The sequence below is a fragment of the Thermobia domestica genome, chromosome 15 (genome assembly GCF_964235325.1).
Source record: "Thermobia domestica chromosome 15, izTheDome1.hap1.1, whole genome shotgun sequence".
Classification (NCBI taxonomy): domain Eukaryota; kingdom Metazoa; phylum Arthropoda; class Insecta; order Zygentoma; family Lepismatidae; genus Thermobia; species Thermobia domestica.
Genome location: NC_137468.1, coordinates 142176111 through 142191065, shown reverse-complemented (window position 1 = coordinate 142191065; position 14955 = coordinate 142176111). Strand labels below are relative to the sequence as shown.

The 14955-nt window shown below is 35.9% G+C and overlaps 1 protein-coding gene across 3 annotated transcripts in view; it reads right to left on the bottom strand.

Moving 5' to 3' along the window:
* The window catches only part of DCX-EMAP (Doublecortin-domain-containing echinoderm-microtubule-associated protein), a 386324-nt gene that overhangs the window by 132381 nt on the left and 238988 nt on the right, over window positions 1-14955 (bottom strand). The gene's annotated exons all lie outside the window — the stretch shown is intronic.

Below are 14955 nucleotides of genomic sequence, written 5' to 3'. Positions count from 1 at the left end.
TACATAGCTAGTATACGAATTCTATGACGGGGGTTCTGAGCATTTTAAAAGAAATTGATGATAATAATAGGGAATATTTTAACTACTTTTGTCCTTTTAAAGTAATATCACATACAGCTTAGACTATAATATAGAGAAAACTATACAAAGTTCAACTTCCTAGATCAACTTAAAGAAATAGAGAAATGTTCTCTTATTTGAGAATAGACAATTGTTTTAACTTGAAGATTTGTGCCCCATGTTGAAATCGTGGGGTGCTGTGGATCAGTGGTAAAGTGTTCACCTTCTGTGATTGGGGTCCCTGGTTCGATCCTAACTCTAGCCGTGTGAACTTTGTGGTGCATATAGCCTCGCTGCTGAACGGAACGTTAAACTCAAAAATCAATCAACATCATGTGTACATAGGTAACGACATCCGAGATGTATAAGCAACACTAGTTTTGTCAAGTATTAGATCTCAAACACTGTTTTAATATTACCTAAAACACACACACATACATATCTTCGCTTCGTGTTGTCTGAAACCATGACCTAAGATAATGTTGACGCGACAGCTGGAGAATAACATTGAAATACAAAACATGTTCTGTTATCTTATTTTTCTGCTCTTTGCAAGTAGACATTGCAGATACAGAAACTCTCTCAGTTCGTTGACTTATGTATATGTATTTAACGTTAGATTTCACTCTTATTAACATTAGAAAATTATGAAATTAACTTGAGTGACTCAGTGGTAGAGTGTTTACCTCTGGTGCATGAGGTCCCGTGTTCAAATCACGTCTTTTTTTTCTATATACTTGTCATTAATTTTAGTGACCACAAATCCCCTGCTTCCTTTACAACTTAACGAAAAGATGCTATTGACCGTCCCCGGAAAACCGTCCTTATCATTTCATTTTTACGTTCCAGAGGGCACGGTGGGCTCAGTGGTAGAGCGTTCACCTCAAGTGCTTGGGTCCATGATTCGATCCCAGTTCGTGCCCTATGAACTTTGTGGTGGACAAACATCGTATGCGTGGATTTCCCTTCGGAGTTCACCAGTTTCCTTCCACTTTCTTCATTACATCATTTCATTCATTTTTTTTCATTATCACCTCTCCTTCATTAGCCTAGTAGACGTAAACGTAGGACGTAAAACTCACTTTTCACTTGTCCCATCGCCGTCACTCAGCCTAACCGGCATAATCGTGGGACGTTATACTCAAAGATTTCATTTCATTTTTTTTTCGTTCCAGAGGGCAGGGTGGATCAATGGTAGAGCGTTCACCTTAAGTGCTTGGGGGTCCCTCGTTCGTTTTCCATTAGCATAGTACACATAGCCTAACCGGCATAATCGTGGGGCGTTAAACTCAAAGATTTCATTTCATTTTTTTCGTTCCATGGGGAACGGTGGCTCAATGATAAAGCGTTCACCTTAAGTGCTTGGGGTCCCTCGTTCGATCCCAGTTCGTACCCTATGAACTTTGTGGTGGACAAACATCGTATGCGTGGATTTCCCTTCGGAGTTCACCAGTTTCCTTCCACTTTCTTCATTACATCATTTCATTCATTTTTTTCATTATCACCTCTCCTTCATTAGCCTAGTAGACGTAAACGTAGGGCGTAAAACTCACTTTTCACTTGTCCCATCCACACAGATTATACTATTTTCATTTGCTAAAACGCACATATCTTCGCTTCGTCTGGACTCTACGTACTAAAGATACATAGACAAACGGAGAAACAAGTAGACATATTATCAAAAATTTAAGACACACAAGCTATGATTATTATTACATCACTCACATCATAAAGTTCCGTCTTTCAAAATCATTAGTTTAACAGTCATAATCGTGGAACGTAAAACTCACTTTGTGTGTTAGACAACATTGTATCTATGAGTTTTCTCTTTGGCTCTCTTGTCAAACTATGATTTGACCTCTCTCTCTCTCTCTCTCTCTCTCATCACAGGTGGGGGACCCTAGTGAATCAATGGTACAGCGATAATCTTTGATGTATGGTGTATCCAGATTGTAATCCAGCCTAGACAAGTGAATTTTCTGGTAGACAAAATTACTAGTTTAACAGACATAAAAATTGGACGTAAAACTATGATTTGACTCGAACGAATATTTCTGATGTATTGGGATCCCTAATTCGATCCTAGCTAACAACAAGTGAAATTTCTGGTGAACAAGAGCGTTCATCTTTTGTGCATAGGTCCTTGAGTTGAGCATGAAGCCCTCCTTCCCCCGTGTTCAACTTTTGCTTTCAACAAATGAATTTTAAGGTAGACAAACACCGTATGCGTGGATTTTCTTCGGAGTACTTTCGTTTCCTCCCACTTTTTGAGTGTACGTTGATTGAATGGTACAGCGTTCACCTCCGGTGTTTGAGGGGGGGGGGGCCTGGTTTCAAACCCCTGCTCCCTCCGTCAAGTGAACTTTCTGTGTTGGACAAACAACACGTGCGTAGGTTTTTTTCGGTGTACTTTCGTTTCCTCCCACTTTCTTTATTCTAACATTTCACTCATTTCTCATCATCACCGTCTTCTTCAGTCTAGTCAATATATTCATGAAACTTAAAATTGGAAGTTATTATTATTATTATTATTATTATTATTATTATTATTATTATTATTGTTATTATTATTATTATTATTATTATTATTATTATTATTATTATTATTATTACTAAAAATAAACCAAGAAGTTCCGTTACTAGTGATATACATATATCCTAATTACCAGTCTTATGGCGGCTCCCTTTCCTAAATTTAGGGGGACACAATGACTCATTGGTCTATTCATCTTCCTAGCATATGCTACAGACAGACAGACAGACAAACGTCAGCCGGTGTTCGCTGACATTTTGTCACTTCAATGCAACGTTTTCTTATCATCGCTTGGTTAATAAAGCGGTAGGTAGGTCAGTGTTTTGCTTTCCGATAAGCTAATCTTCTCTTCTCTTGAATACGAAGCAACAGACAAAGAAAAAAAAAGATACTGGGAAAACACATTTCTTTGACGCTGTATATATGTATGACTGTCTGTGTCTGTAGAATCTGGTTTCTTTATCACACACGAAACAACTATGAATAAATACACTTTATAACTTTATTCTTTTTTTTTAAAGACAAAGACTAAAAAATAAAGACAAATATATTATTTTACTCTAGTTCGATTCTTAGTGAAAGAGCATTAAATAGTTTTATCTTGTTTATTCATGTACCATACACTTACGAAAGACCACGATCGTTTGGGATCCGGGTTCTATTCTCGATGAGAAAGCATTCTTTTTTTTTCTTCGCAGAAAATCTGGGAACTTCTATTCTTAGCATTACAAGATAGGTCTGCGGGGGTGAGGGGGGGAATCTAGCTACCCAATACAAGACGACTAGAAAAAAAATAGGACGAAAAGTTTTTTTAATAAAATCTAATCTATATGCGAGGCACTGACGTTCAGTGATAGAGTGCCCACCTCAAGTTGGATTACTCCGTGAAATTCTTTTTTTTTTTTCATGCGAGGATTAATTCAACTCTAAATCGTGAAGTACTGGTCTCGCGTTCGATTCCGATGTACAATCTTTATTTCATAAGTTAACGAAGCTACAATCAAGGTTAGTTGTCTGCTTCACTTTCACTCCCAAAATAATAATAATAATAATGTAATGATGTATTTTTTAAATTTATTTTTATGGTTGTTATTTATGTTTTAATACCACTTTGGTCCGGGTTCGATTCTCGATGATAAAAAGAGAGAGAAAGGGGGCATTGAACACTTGAAAGTGTTATAGTGCTTCGAAATGAAGAGCTTCGAACAATGTACATATCATATGCTACGCTAAAACCAATACATGAAATTCTTTTTTTTTTTTTTTTTCATGCAAGAATTAATTCAACTCTAAATCGTGAAGCACTGATCTTGCGTTTAGTGTACAGGTTCGATTCTCGATGAGAAAGCATTGAATATTTTAAGACATTAAGTATGCTCTTCGCTATTCAATACATAACGAAAAGACGAAAATCAATCAATCAATTGGGAAACTTCGAACGTGATAACTGGAAGAACTCTCATCAAGATTCGATAGCCGGCCAAGAGTATGAGCATAGTAACAACGTTCGCTTACGTTCTTCGCAGGAGGGAGTGGTGTGGAGGGGGTTTGGGAGGTTCAAATCCATAATGAAAAGACAAAAATCAATCAATCAATCCATTGGGAAGCTTCGATCATGATAACTAATAGAACTTTCAGCCGTCCAAGAGCATTTAGCTATTCAATACATAGCGAAAAGCAAAAATCAATCAATCAACCAATTGGGAAGCTTCGCCGTCCAAGAGTATGAGCATAGTAACAACGTTCCCTTACGTTCTTCGCAGGAGGAAGTGGAGGGGTTTAGGGGTTCAAATTCATAACGAAAAGACAAAAATCAATCAATCAATTGGGAAGCTTCGATCATGATAACTGATAGGACTCTGATCCGGCCATCAGTATGAACATCCAAGACTATGAAGGCCAAGAGCATCTAGCTAACGAAAAGCAAAAATCAATCAATCAATTGGAAAACTTCGATCATGATAACTGATAGGACTATGATCCCTCCAAGAGTATGACCACCCAAGACGATGAACCCATCCAAGACTATCACCATAACAACAAACTGTTCTCATACAGGTTCAGATAAACCAAAATTTTCCCACGCACTTCTCTGGTAGCCGTAAAAGGCTATGAACATAGCAACCAAAGGCTTGTCGAAACTTGCCTACCAATTCCAGGAAATGACACAGAATTCTAGGAAAACAAGATAATTTTTTGCTGACTCGGCCGTCTATCCAGCCTCAATTCTACTTAGGTGTATTAATGGAAGAGGTCCAGATTATATTTTTCACTGTCGTTCAAGTTTTAAAAAATCCACCAATGCTTTCAACGGATTTCTAGCGCACTTTTTGCTTAACAGAATATTTGACGGCATGAAGAGCTTCAAAAATTGTATCAAAATATCCTATCTCGGAGTTAGTTTTTCAGTCTATATCGTCAAGGAATATAGTCATTGGCGGAACACCATATATGATCAGTGGTAATTATAGCAATTCCAGTTCTAATCCCTTCCAGTTCTACAGTTAATTTCAGCCGCCAACAAAATTCACTTAGGTTAGCTTACGCGCCTTTGGAAGGTCCGGGTTGGATTCCCAACGGAAGCTTATGTAGTTCGGATCCCACGTTAAGCTATAGGTCAACGTCTTATATAGTCTTGCTGCTGAAAGGGACGATAAACTGAAAATCAAATTAAATCAAATCAAACTACACTTAGTATGGAATATTGTAGCTTCTATTGTAAGAGAATGACGATAGAAAGACGAATATTTATCGCTATGAGCTTTATTCTCACTCTGATAGGAGCTGAAAAATGATAATAACAATGGAGTAAAGTTTTTTTTAAAATCATGACTTGAATCCGGATTCACTAATTAAGAAATCAGTTCTTTTACCCTTTTCCGACGTTACTGCTGCATAAGTTTAACAGTCTCTTTATAGATTATACTTTAAGAGGTAATTTAAAGAAGCTTTCATACCTCACAAATGGAGATAATTGGTGCCTCAAATCACGTAGCATTTTAATCAATTAGAAATTTGTTTTAATCTCATTAAAGCATAATTTAATCTGTGATATAGTTACAGTGCGTGACACCTTCTTCTAAGTGGCATGTCTCAAAAGCTCTCGTGGACTTTTATTTTGGTAGCACAGGTGAACAAAAAGTGCATTCGTCAGGTATAAACATGGGTGACAAATAAATATAGCTAGAAGCATTTATTGCTACCAAGTTGCGTAGAGTGAAATTGCTGTCCTAAAATACCGAAACAGGAGCTTTGTACAGAAAAACGTTCTTCACAGAAGCTTGCTGTAAAACACTGGGAATGTGGACTCAACGTGTGGTGAAATTTCACTGTGGTTTCTGGGATTACATTAAACTGAATACCTGGTCCCAAGAGACAAACCTCCGAGGGTGCCATCTCGACGGTCGTGGCTTTGAAGGAGAAAAGAGAGAAAAATGGTAACATTTAAGGATATTTACTAGCACCTTTGTGTTTATAATGAAATTTGTGTAGATTAGATATATAATATATTCACGAAGCTTAATTAGCCTTATCCAATAGTGATTTACCCCTGACACATTTTATTTTACCAATAACTTCTAAATTAGTGAGCCAATTTCAGTCTCGTCTTAGATATCATAAAAGAGAAAACCACTTTAATTTCACAAAAGGTCTATGTTTAGTCAATCCATTCAGAAGTTATTGACAAAATATACTAAAAATAGGGGAATCAAAGTTTCAACATAAACATGTGTATTTAGAATATAGAATAATTTTCATTTCCCTGAATTCAGACATATGAAATGTGCCACATCGTTAATTGTATACGAGGAGCAGTCAGAAAGTTCCCGGGGTTTCCTTTAATTGTTTGTTACCACAATATAAGTACACAAGTTATTCAATCATCTTCAAAATAGACTCCTTGAAAAAGCACGAACTTGTTCGATCGTTCCTGCCATTGCTGGAAGCAATGCTGAACGTCGTGTTTTGGTATGTTCCGAAGTTCAGCCATCGCGTTGGATTGAATGTGTTGTACGGTGGCAAAATGGCTCGTAAGAACGAACATTCCCCTCCTCTACCAGCCTCCCTACTCACCATATTTAGCACCAGCATATTTCTGGCTCTTCCCCAAGATCAAAAAGGGCCTCAAAGGTAACCGTTTTGCCACCGTCAAAACCAAGGCCACCGCTGAACTTCGGAACATACTAAAACAAGACTTTCAGTTTGCTTCCAGCAATGACAGGAGCGGTAGAACACGTGCATGCGTTCTCAGGGAGCCTATTTTGAAGTCGATTACGTAATTTGTGTGCCTATATTGTGGTAATAATTAGTTACAATGAAACTCCGGAAACTTTTTGACTGTTCCTCGTATTTTCAATAAATTCTTATAGTACTTAATGTATTTGTTTTTAATTTGAATTATGTTATGACAAAATCCTAATGAGTTCACTGTTAGGTTTTACAACGTTAGAATAATAAGAAAGCAAATAATTGTATATGAAAGTAATCAAGAACAGAGATTTACATTGTATGAATGAAAATGGTTATACTTTCTAAGACTCTACTTTCAGCTTAGAAACACGTCTTTATACTATGACGTCAGAAACTTACCGTGTCATTTTTTTTTAGCTGAAATTATGATATCAAAAGCTATTATAGATAAATTTTACAGAACGCTTCCTATGTTATAAGGCGTCATGTCCTCTATGACTGTTGTTTAACAATTCTTGTAAGAAGAAAATGGGAGTGGCGAGAAGTTTAGGACAATGTGAACTAACTCTTTGAGGTCTTCACTAAGATTCTCCTTACTTTATGTCAGGGCGCAAAATTTCCGGTCACCAGGTCGCCATTGGCGACTAGAAACTTAGAGCTGGCGACCTGTGTTCAGTAGGAATGATTTCTGCTTAAACTCACAGGGCTGCGCAATTTCTGTTTCGCACGAAAATGATTGTCACTGAGTGACAGAAAACACGGAATGTGAATGTTGTAATTCACCCCTCCCTTCCCACCTTACAGTGAAAACTTCATTACGAGATTCCCAAATTTGCTTCCAATTGTCACATTTTGTGCAGTTCTACCCGTGAGTACTGTTTTATGTGAGAGAGGCTTCAGAATTCTCAACAAAATTAAGACTGCCTACAGGAATCCATTGAAGATTGACATACTGGATGATTTGCTGACAATTTCCATCAATGGCCCTTCACTTACGGACTTTGATCCAAAAACTGCAATCGACAACTGGTATTTTAGTGCAGAAAGAGAGAGTTACACAAATGTGAAGTCTTAAGGTAAGATATTTTTTTAACATGTATACGAATTGTTCAATTCAAAATTGATTATCCTGAATCTAATTGGTTTTGAAATCTTATGCCCTGATGTAATCTCTTTCTTTGTCAAAGCAAAGGTCGTAGGGGGAAGGGGGGCCTCTTATAATTTATACGTGAGAGAGACTGGCGACCGTCATTTTTGGATTGGCGAGTGTGTCTGACATTGAAATTTTGCGCCCTGCTTTATGTTATGCTTTTGAAAATAATTCAGTAAAAATGGGTAATATTATCATTTTGAAAAGTGGGTTATTATATTACTTAGAAATAAAATGAAATCTTTAATTTAACATGTTCTTTTTAGTCGAAAGGAGATAAATGATTAATGAAAGGATTATGATAGAATTGGTGGAATGAGAATGCGGGAAGGGACGAAGGATCCCAAAAAACCCACGGATATGATATTGTCCACCACAAATTCACACCGTCTGAGTCGAATTAGGTATTTCTCGTGCTAGAGGCCCATTGAGCTACCATGGTTCAATATAATACTTGGAAAATGTTATTAAATGAATTATTTTTGTTACGACCTCTCATTAATTACGAAAATTTGATTGCTCAACATTTACATCATAAACTGCGTATTAAAATTTCTAGACTGTGGGAAAATACTTTTAATACATTGACTAGTTCATTTAATGGCATATTGCAGATATTATCTGGCTGACTTTATGAATTTTCCACATTTTTAATAGTCTTTAAGTTACTAAATACATTAAAATAATAATTAATGGGAAGAGTAAGGAAGGCATTTAATCCTCCTAATGAAATTCACGTCGTTTCGCATTCTTTTTCAAAATACATGTAAAACAAATGCCAATATAGTATTACAATTGGAGAAACAAAGCGGTCTACAACATAATAAATCCTATAAAAACAGAGTAGTAGCTACTACTGTATTTTCAGCATTTGAGGACATGATAATATTATGATGATAATTTTATGTAGTCATAATATTTTCATGTCATGTTTGTCAGATAGAAATACCATCTCCAAAGGTTTTACCAATCTATTTCAAAGGACTACTATGCTGCAAACCATTTTTTACCGAAGTTTTAACATTTTCTTACGCTTTACAGTACTTTAAAAAAAATAAAAGGGGGGAGAATGCTGATTCTTACCGTGTCAATAGAACTCATAGATGTTCTATAAACACATCATATCTTACAAGTTTGAATACGAAGTGATTTCACTTTCATTTTGCGTTTAAATATTCGTTCTACAGGCAGGAGTTCTCACAGCATTTGCTAAAGAGGGGTCAAAATTTTGTGCGTAATGAAACGCATAACAGACACAAATTATCAGAAGTAGGTTTCAAGTGTAGCCTGATAGCAGCAACCTATCTTAGTCGTGGTATGGAATGGTAAAGGCAAAGGACTTACCCATTTTTTTTATCGGCAATGCAGAATGGCAAGGACTTACCCAAATGCAGAATGGCAATTGTTTTGTATAATATTTTGTCATTATGAATACATTTTGCATGCATCAAGCTGGTTAAGTAGTAGTAGGCCTACACCAAGAACAACAAACAATAAAGAACCCATGAATTATGTAAGATATGTTGCATAAAATAAAGGAAAGGAAGAGCTTGAAACAGAATAATAGAAAAAGCCAAAAATATGTTCAAAAAACATTATCAAGGAAAATAGAAAGAGCAAGAGAAGAATTTTATAAAAATGTAAGGATGTTGAGAAATAGAAAGAATTGAGAAAAATGAGAAAATGTACAGAAATATTTGTGCAAATTCAGAGAAAACATAGGCGCATGATCTTTGGTAGGGATGAACTATGTAATTTATATTTTGAAGACGAAAATGCAGTAACTAATGAAGACAAAGGGTTTACAAGACAGCGGGATGAGTATTAGGAAGCAATATCCGAAACGAGGTCGGGAGTGGCAAGTGAGATGGGCAATATGCCGATTGAATTCATTAAGAATACAGAGGAGAAGGGAAAGGGAGAATTGTTTCGACCCTGTCATAAAATATATTATCTTTACTAATCAGAACGGGAGATATGATCGAAAGATTCAAGACGACAATTGAATTAGTTCATGCAAAAAGGGCTTCAGTCACTAAAATGGCGAAATTGAGTTAACATCGGATTTTTGTTCCTATTGGGGACACGTATGTTTCTATGCATAAAGAGCTTCAATTTCATTGGTCTAACATTTTATAAACAGATGTCAACTTCCATTATTCTAGGCAACGTGGGCTTGAGTCAGTGACTGAAGCCCTTTCTGCACAGGGAATTATATTTCTTTTATGTTAGTGGCAATAGCTACTGATTTCGTCCAATTCAGTTGGCAGACCTAAAACGTCTAAAACCTGGCAAAACAAGCCTTAATACAGTTTTGTGTCAAAAAGTACAACAAATTAAAAAGTAAATAAAATTACATGCGTACAGGACACCATCTATAATTTATATGCAAGAAGGGCTGCAGTCCACAGCGGAAACCATTTTATTTTACCATGGAAATGAGCATTAAAATGGTTTCCCTATACAGCATTCGCTTAATGTAATTTTTATCTACACAAAAATTGGTTCATCTTGATTTTATAGTTTCAAAATTGCAATGGTTTTCTTATTTTTCTGAAAACTAAGTTTGTTTGATTGAAGCCCTTTTTGTGTTAGCTGATTCAATTATGCCATTGGCAAAATAACGAAACTGAAAAGATGTGAGGACTACAGAATCATTAGGGAACAGAAACCTGTACACAAGAACAAATGAGGAAATAGGATAAAAACGTTTTGGATTTACAATGGGTCACAGCAAGGGAGATAATATTTGCTTATTAAGAGTGATCAGTGAAACTTTATAGAATAAGAGGACGAAGTGTATGCTGTTTATTAACGTAGAGGGTCTTCGACCGAAAGGAGTTTTACAGACAGTTGGGCTGGAATGAATGTACCATAAACTCATCAGAAACTGCATATGAACCAAGAAGTGAAAGTTACAATACGGAGAGAAATCAAAGATGAAAGGGTTCATGCAGCATCTTACAAAGTTATTTAATATCTACTTGAGGAAGACAAAGCAAATGGGGATACTTTGACAAAAAAGGTATTTCGAAACGAGATAGAAGAATAAGCACACATGATTTGCAGATAATGGAGTTCTTATCGCATGATGTAAGAGGAAAAAAAATATTATAATGTTAGGAAATTTGAAAAAAAAATAAACCTAGAACAATATCGGATAAAATAAACGCTGGAAAGTTAAAGGTTACGGTGGTTAGAAGGAAGTAGTCTGTATCAAATATAGAAGTAGTAGGAGATAAATTAAAACAGGCGAGTAACTTTTATATTATTAGATTTATAATCAATGCTATGCATAAATGTTGGAAGTTTTATAGAACGACTTTGTCCGTCCGTCCGTCTGTCGACAAGTATTACAGCAAAACCGATCGAGATGTGTTTTCTTGCAATCGCTCTTGCAATCAATGCACCTAGATAATGTCACACTGTAATATGTGTTTAGCTGCTCTTCTATGCATGTTTTCATCGAACTCGCTCCATATTGCGTCTCATTATCCACAATGTGTTTTGTTGCCAGTGCCCCCTACTCCCCCTCATAACTGCGAAAGGGTTGCAATCGAGGGTTTTTTCCCGCCTATGGATCTTCTTGTTCACTAATACAAATCGATTGATCATAGTTTCGTTCCACATTTCGTGTGACACCAGGAAAAGTTTCCTTGTAAGGAGAAAATAATAATACTTGAAGTATGAGAGATTGCTTACAACATGTTTGAGGAAGAAATGTATCTTAAGAAATTTGGTGAACGGGAAGTAGGAAATAGGACAAAGATGCAGGACAATTTCAGCATCAAGGCGAAGAGAATAGCTGAAGACCATGGTAAATGAAAGCTTCTAAGAAAAGTGACCAATCTATGATGACAGAATATCGATAATCATTATGAGTGAAGTTACCTCTGTGGACCTTTGTGGAGTAAACGTAGATTGGGTTGAGGCGACCATTGAAACGATTTCTTCCTTTTTTTCCCCCTTCGAGCGTAGTTCTGCTATTTCGTCCACTGTTTTCCAAATTATGCATAAACATAACTTAAGGATATATACTGTATTTACCGGCATATATTTATCCTGTTGATTCATGTTGAGAAGTATCTTCTTTTCCTTGGAATCAACTTGAACCTTTTGTTTGATCTTACTGTTTGCTTCTTTAAAGCTATTTATGTATCTCTTGCTTTGTGAAAATTAAATTTTATGACGTACCCTTTTAATAACCATAAATAAAATTTAGTTTACTTGTAATATTAAATTTACATTCGGGAATGCAAATACAGTTTGTCAAAATAAAGGATATTCAGTTAGGTTTAAAGAACAAATTAGTATAAATCAAAAAATAAAAATCGACTTTCACGTGAAAGGAAAGAGTATACTTTCGCATGTAAATCAATAAACTAAAAAAGAAAAAAAGAAGAAAAACTATAAGGACGCAAGTACCGATCATCCTTAATGACACGACACTGCCATAAGAATTATTTCGAAGTAAAGAATGTTACAGATTTCCATAGGATAATGGAGAAATTTTAAAGTAATGTTTTAGTCATTTTCTTAGAATACTGGAGTTATTGTAATGCATTTAATAAAATAATCCTGTATAGTGCATCGTTCCTAGTTTATATATATATATATATATATATATATATATATATATATATATATATATATATATATATATGGTGTTCTAAAAATGTTACCCACTGACCACAGAGCACTATTCTACAGGTCAAAATAAAGCGAAAATGTTAAATGATTTTATACCCTTCGGGCCTGCGAAATCAAATTTTCAGATTAACAATACTCTACGAATCTATCATGCAGTTACATCGATTGCTACACTAATAAATGGTGCTAGTGTCAATCTATATCGACTTCAACTGCCATCTGGAAGGAATTGATGTAACTACTCGATAGATTGGTAGACCTACTTACTGATTCTTTATCTGCTACGTTGCCATACAGTGCAATTCACTTCTTTAGACGAGGACCCGAAATATATATATATATTTCTAGCTTTATTTTGACTTCCGTATATATATGCAAGAGGACTATTCCCTTCGCTTGACTCAGAAATTTAATTTTTACGTAATTCCTTGTTGTTTGTCCCTGTCAAACCAATTTAAGAAGCCACCTTAAGATGTCAGAATGTGCATACATGAGATAAAAAATGATTGACATGCAAATGAATTTTTAGTAATGAAGCCATCTTGTATTCGAAGTATCCCTAATACTCAATCTGTCCTTTCATTCCAGTTCCGTATTTTTCAGTTTTCTACACAAAAACTTATTGTCAACTGATCACTCTGCTCGTGCTTGATTAGTTTGGTAGCCCCTGGCGTGATAAATAGGTAAGAACCAGCTGTCGTGCAAAACACTCAGTTAACCCAAGACAACCATATGTACAGAAAAGTGGAAATTAAAAGTTCTGTAACACAGAACAAAGACTAATGGATGGATACCTTTTAGCTTCTGCCGTATGCATACGAGATGTTTATAGCTTCACTCCAGGTATGTGAGTGTGTTTATGTATGTGTGTATGTGGTATTTTACTTCCCAGAAACTACTCGCTGGATTTACACCAAATTTGGAGGGAAAGTAGTCCATAGTCCAAGGAATAAAGATCGCTTTATTTGGCAGCCGGGTTTGATCAGGGACAGGCTCGGCTTGTGTGTGTTACTTTATTTATCTGTAACTACTGGCGAGATCTGAACAAAATTTGGTGCGAGAGTAGTCCATCGTCTAAGGAATAAGGATTTGTATATTTGGTGGCCGAGTTCGCCAGGGTCAGGCTCGGCTCCACTTGTATGTGGCACTTTATTTCTCGGTAACTATTGGCCGGATTTGAGCCAAACTTTGGTGGCCAACTAGTCCATCATTTAAATAATTAAACTCGCTATATTTAGTGGCTTACCTCGCTCAGGGACAGGCTTTGCTTCCTTGGCTCTGAGTTTCGTTCACTGACTTCCCTAACCACTTGCCCTATTTTTCGATTGATGAATTTTTTTGTGTACTCAAGATAATTGACCTCAGGATTCCAATCTGAATTTGGATTTGGAATTTGGAAATACTTGAGTGGTTGACACGCTTCTTGCTTCACATCATAAACCTGGGTTCATACCTCGATTGGACACACATGTTTCGGATTCCGTATTTCAGTTTTCCTCTCACACAGTGGCTTCTTGTGAAAGCAGTCGCATTATTAAACATAATAGTTTTATCGCTTCAAACAAAGAGAAGAAAACTTATGCATACAAGAATTAAAACATTAGGTAAGTTTCTTTACATTAGTTCGAAGCTACTGAAAGAGAAAAACGTATGTGGCGCACGTAGAAACATAGGTTACATGCGTAAATCCTGTAGTTTTTGGACTTAAAGTACAACTATATATAACATCTGCAGCAATCGTATAACTGAAAACATGTTTTATAATATTGTCTGTATAATTGTTCCATCTATACATACTTTCCGTATGACTGTATATAGGAGGTAAGATTCTCATATACAGATGGACGTATATAACATATATCTGACGTATGTAACATACGTATATGTATGTAATATGCAGAAGACTGTTAAATGTTAGACATCCCGCAGCTGCATAATGTAGCATTTACGCGGGAAAAAGGCAGTACGTATGTAGCATATGGATAATGTATGGTCCGTACAGATTTTCGTAGTAAACATATGTATGAAGTATATTTGTCCGATTAACTGATTTTTCTCAATATATAAAACTTTTACTTTTACCAATGTGACTTCCTTTACAAGCCGCCTCTGTTCTTATATGACCTAGGTTTTGCAGATAGATGTTAAAATCTTTTAAAAAATCCAATCTTGGACATTTCGATTCTCTCGGAAAATAACAAGTGTCTCCCTATGCCTGTTTTAATTAGAAGGATCATCTCATAACTATATGATATCCATATTCCGTTTCTTGACCCTGGACACTCTAGGACGCTCTAGGTATAACTCCAATCTTTGTTAGCATAACAATAAAAAAAAAAAAAGATAGTAAAGATTATGGATGAGAAGAAAT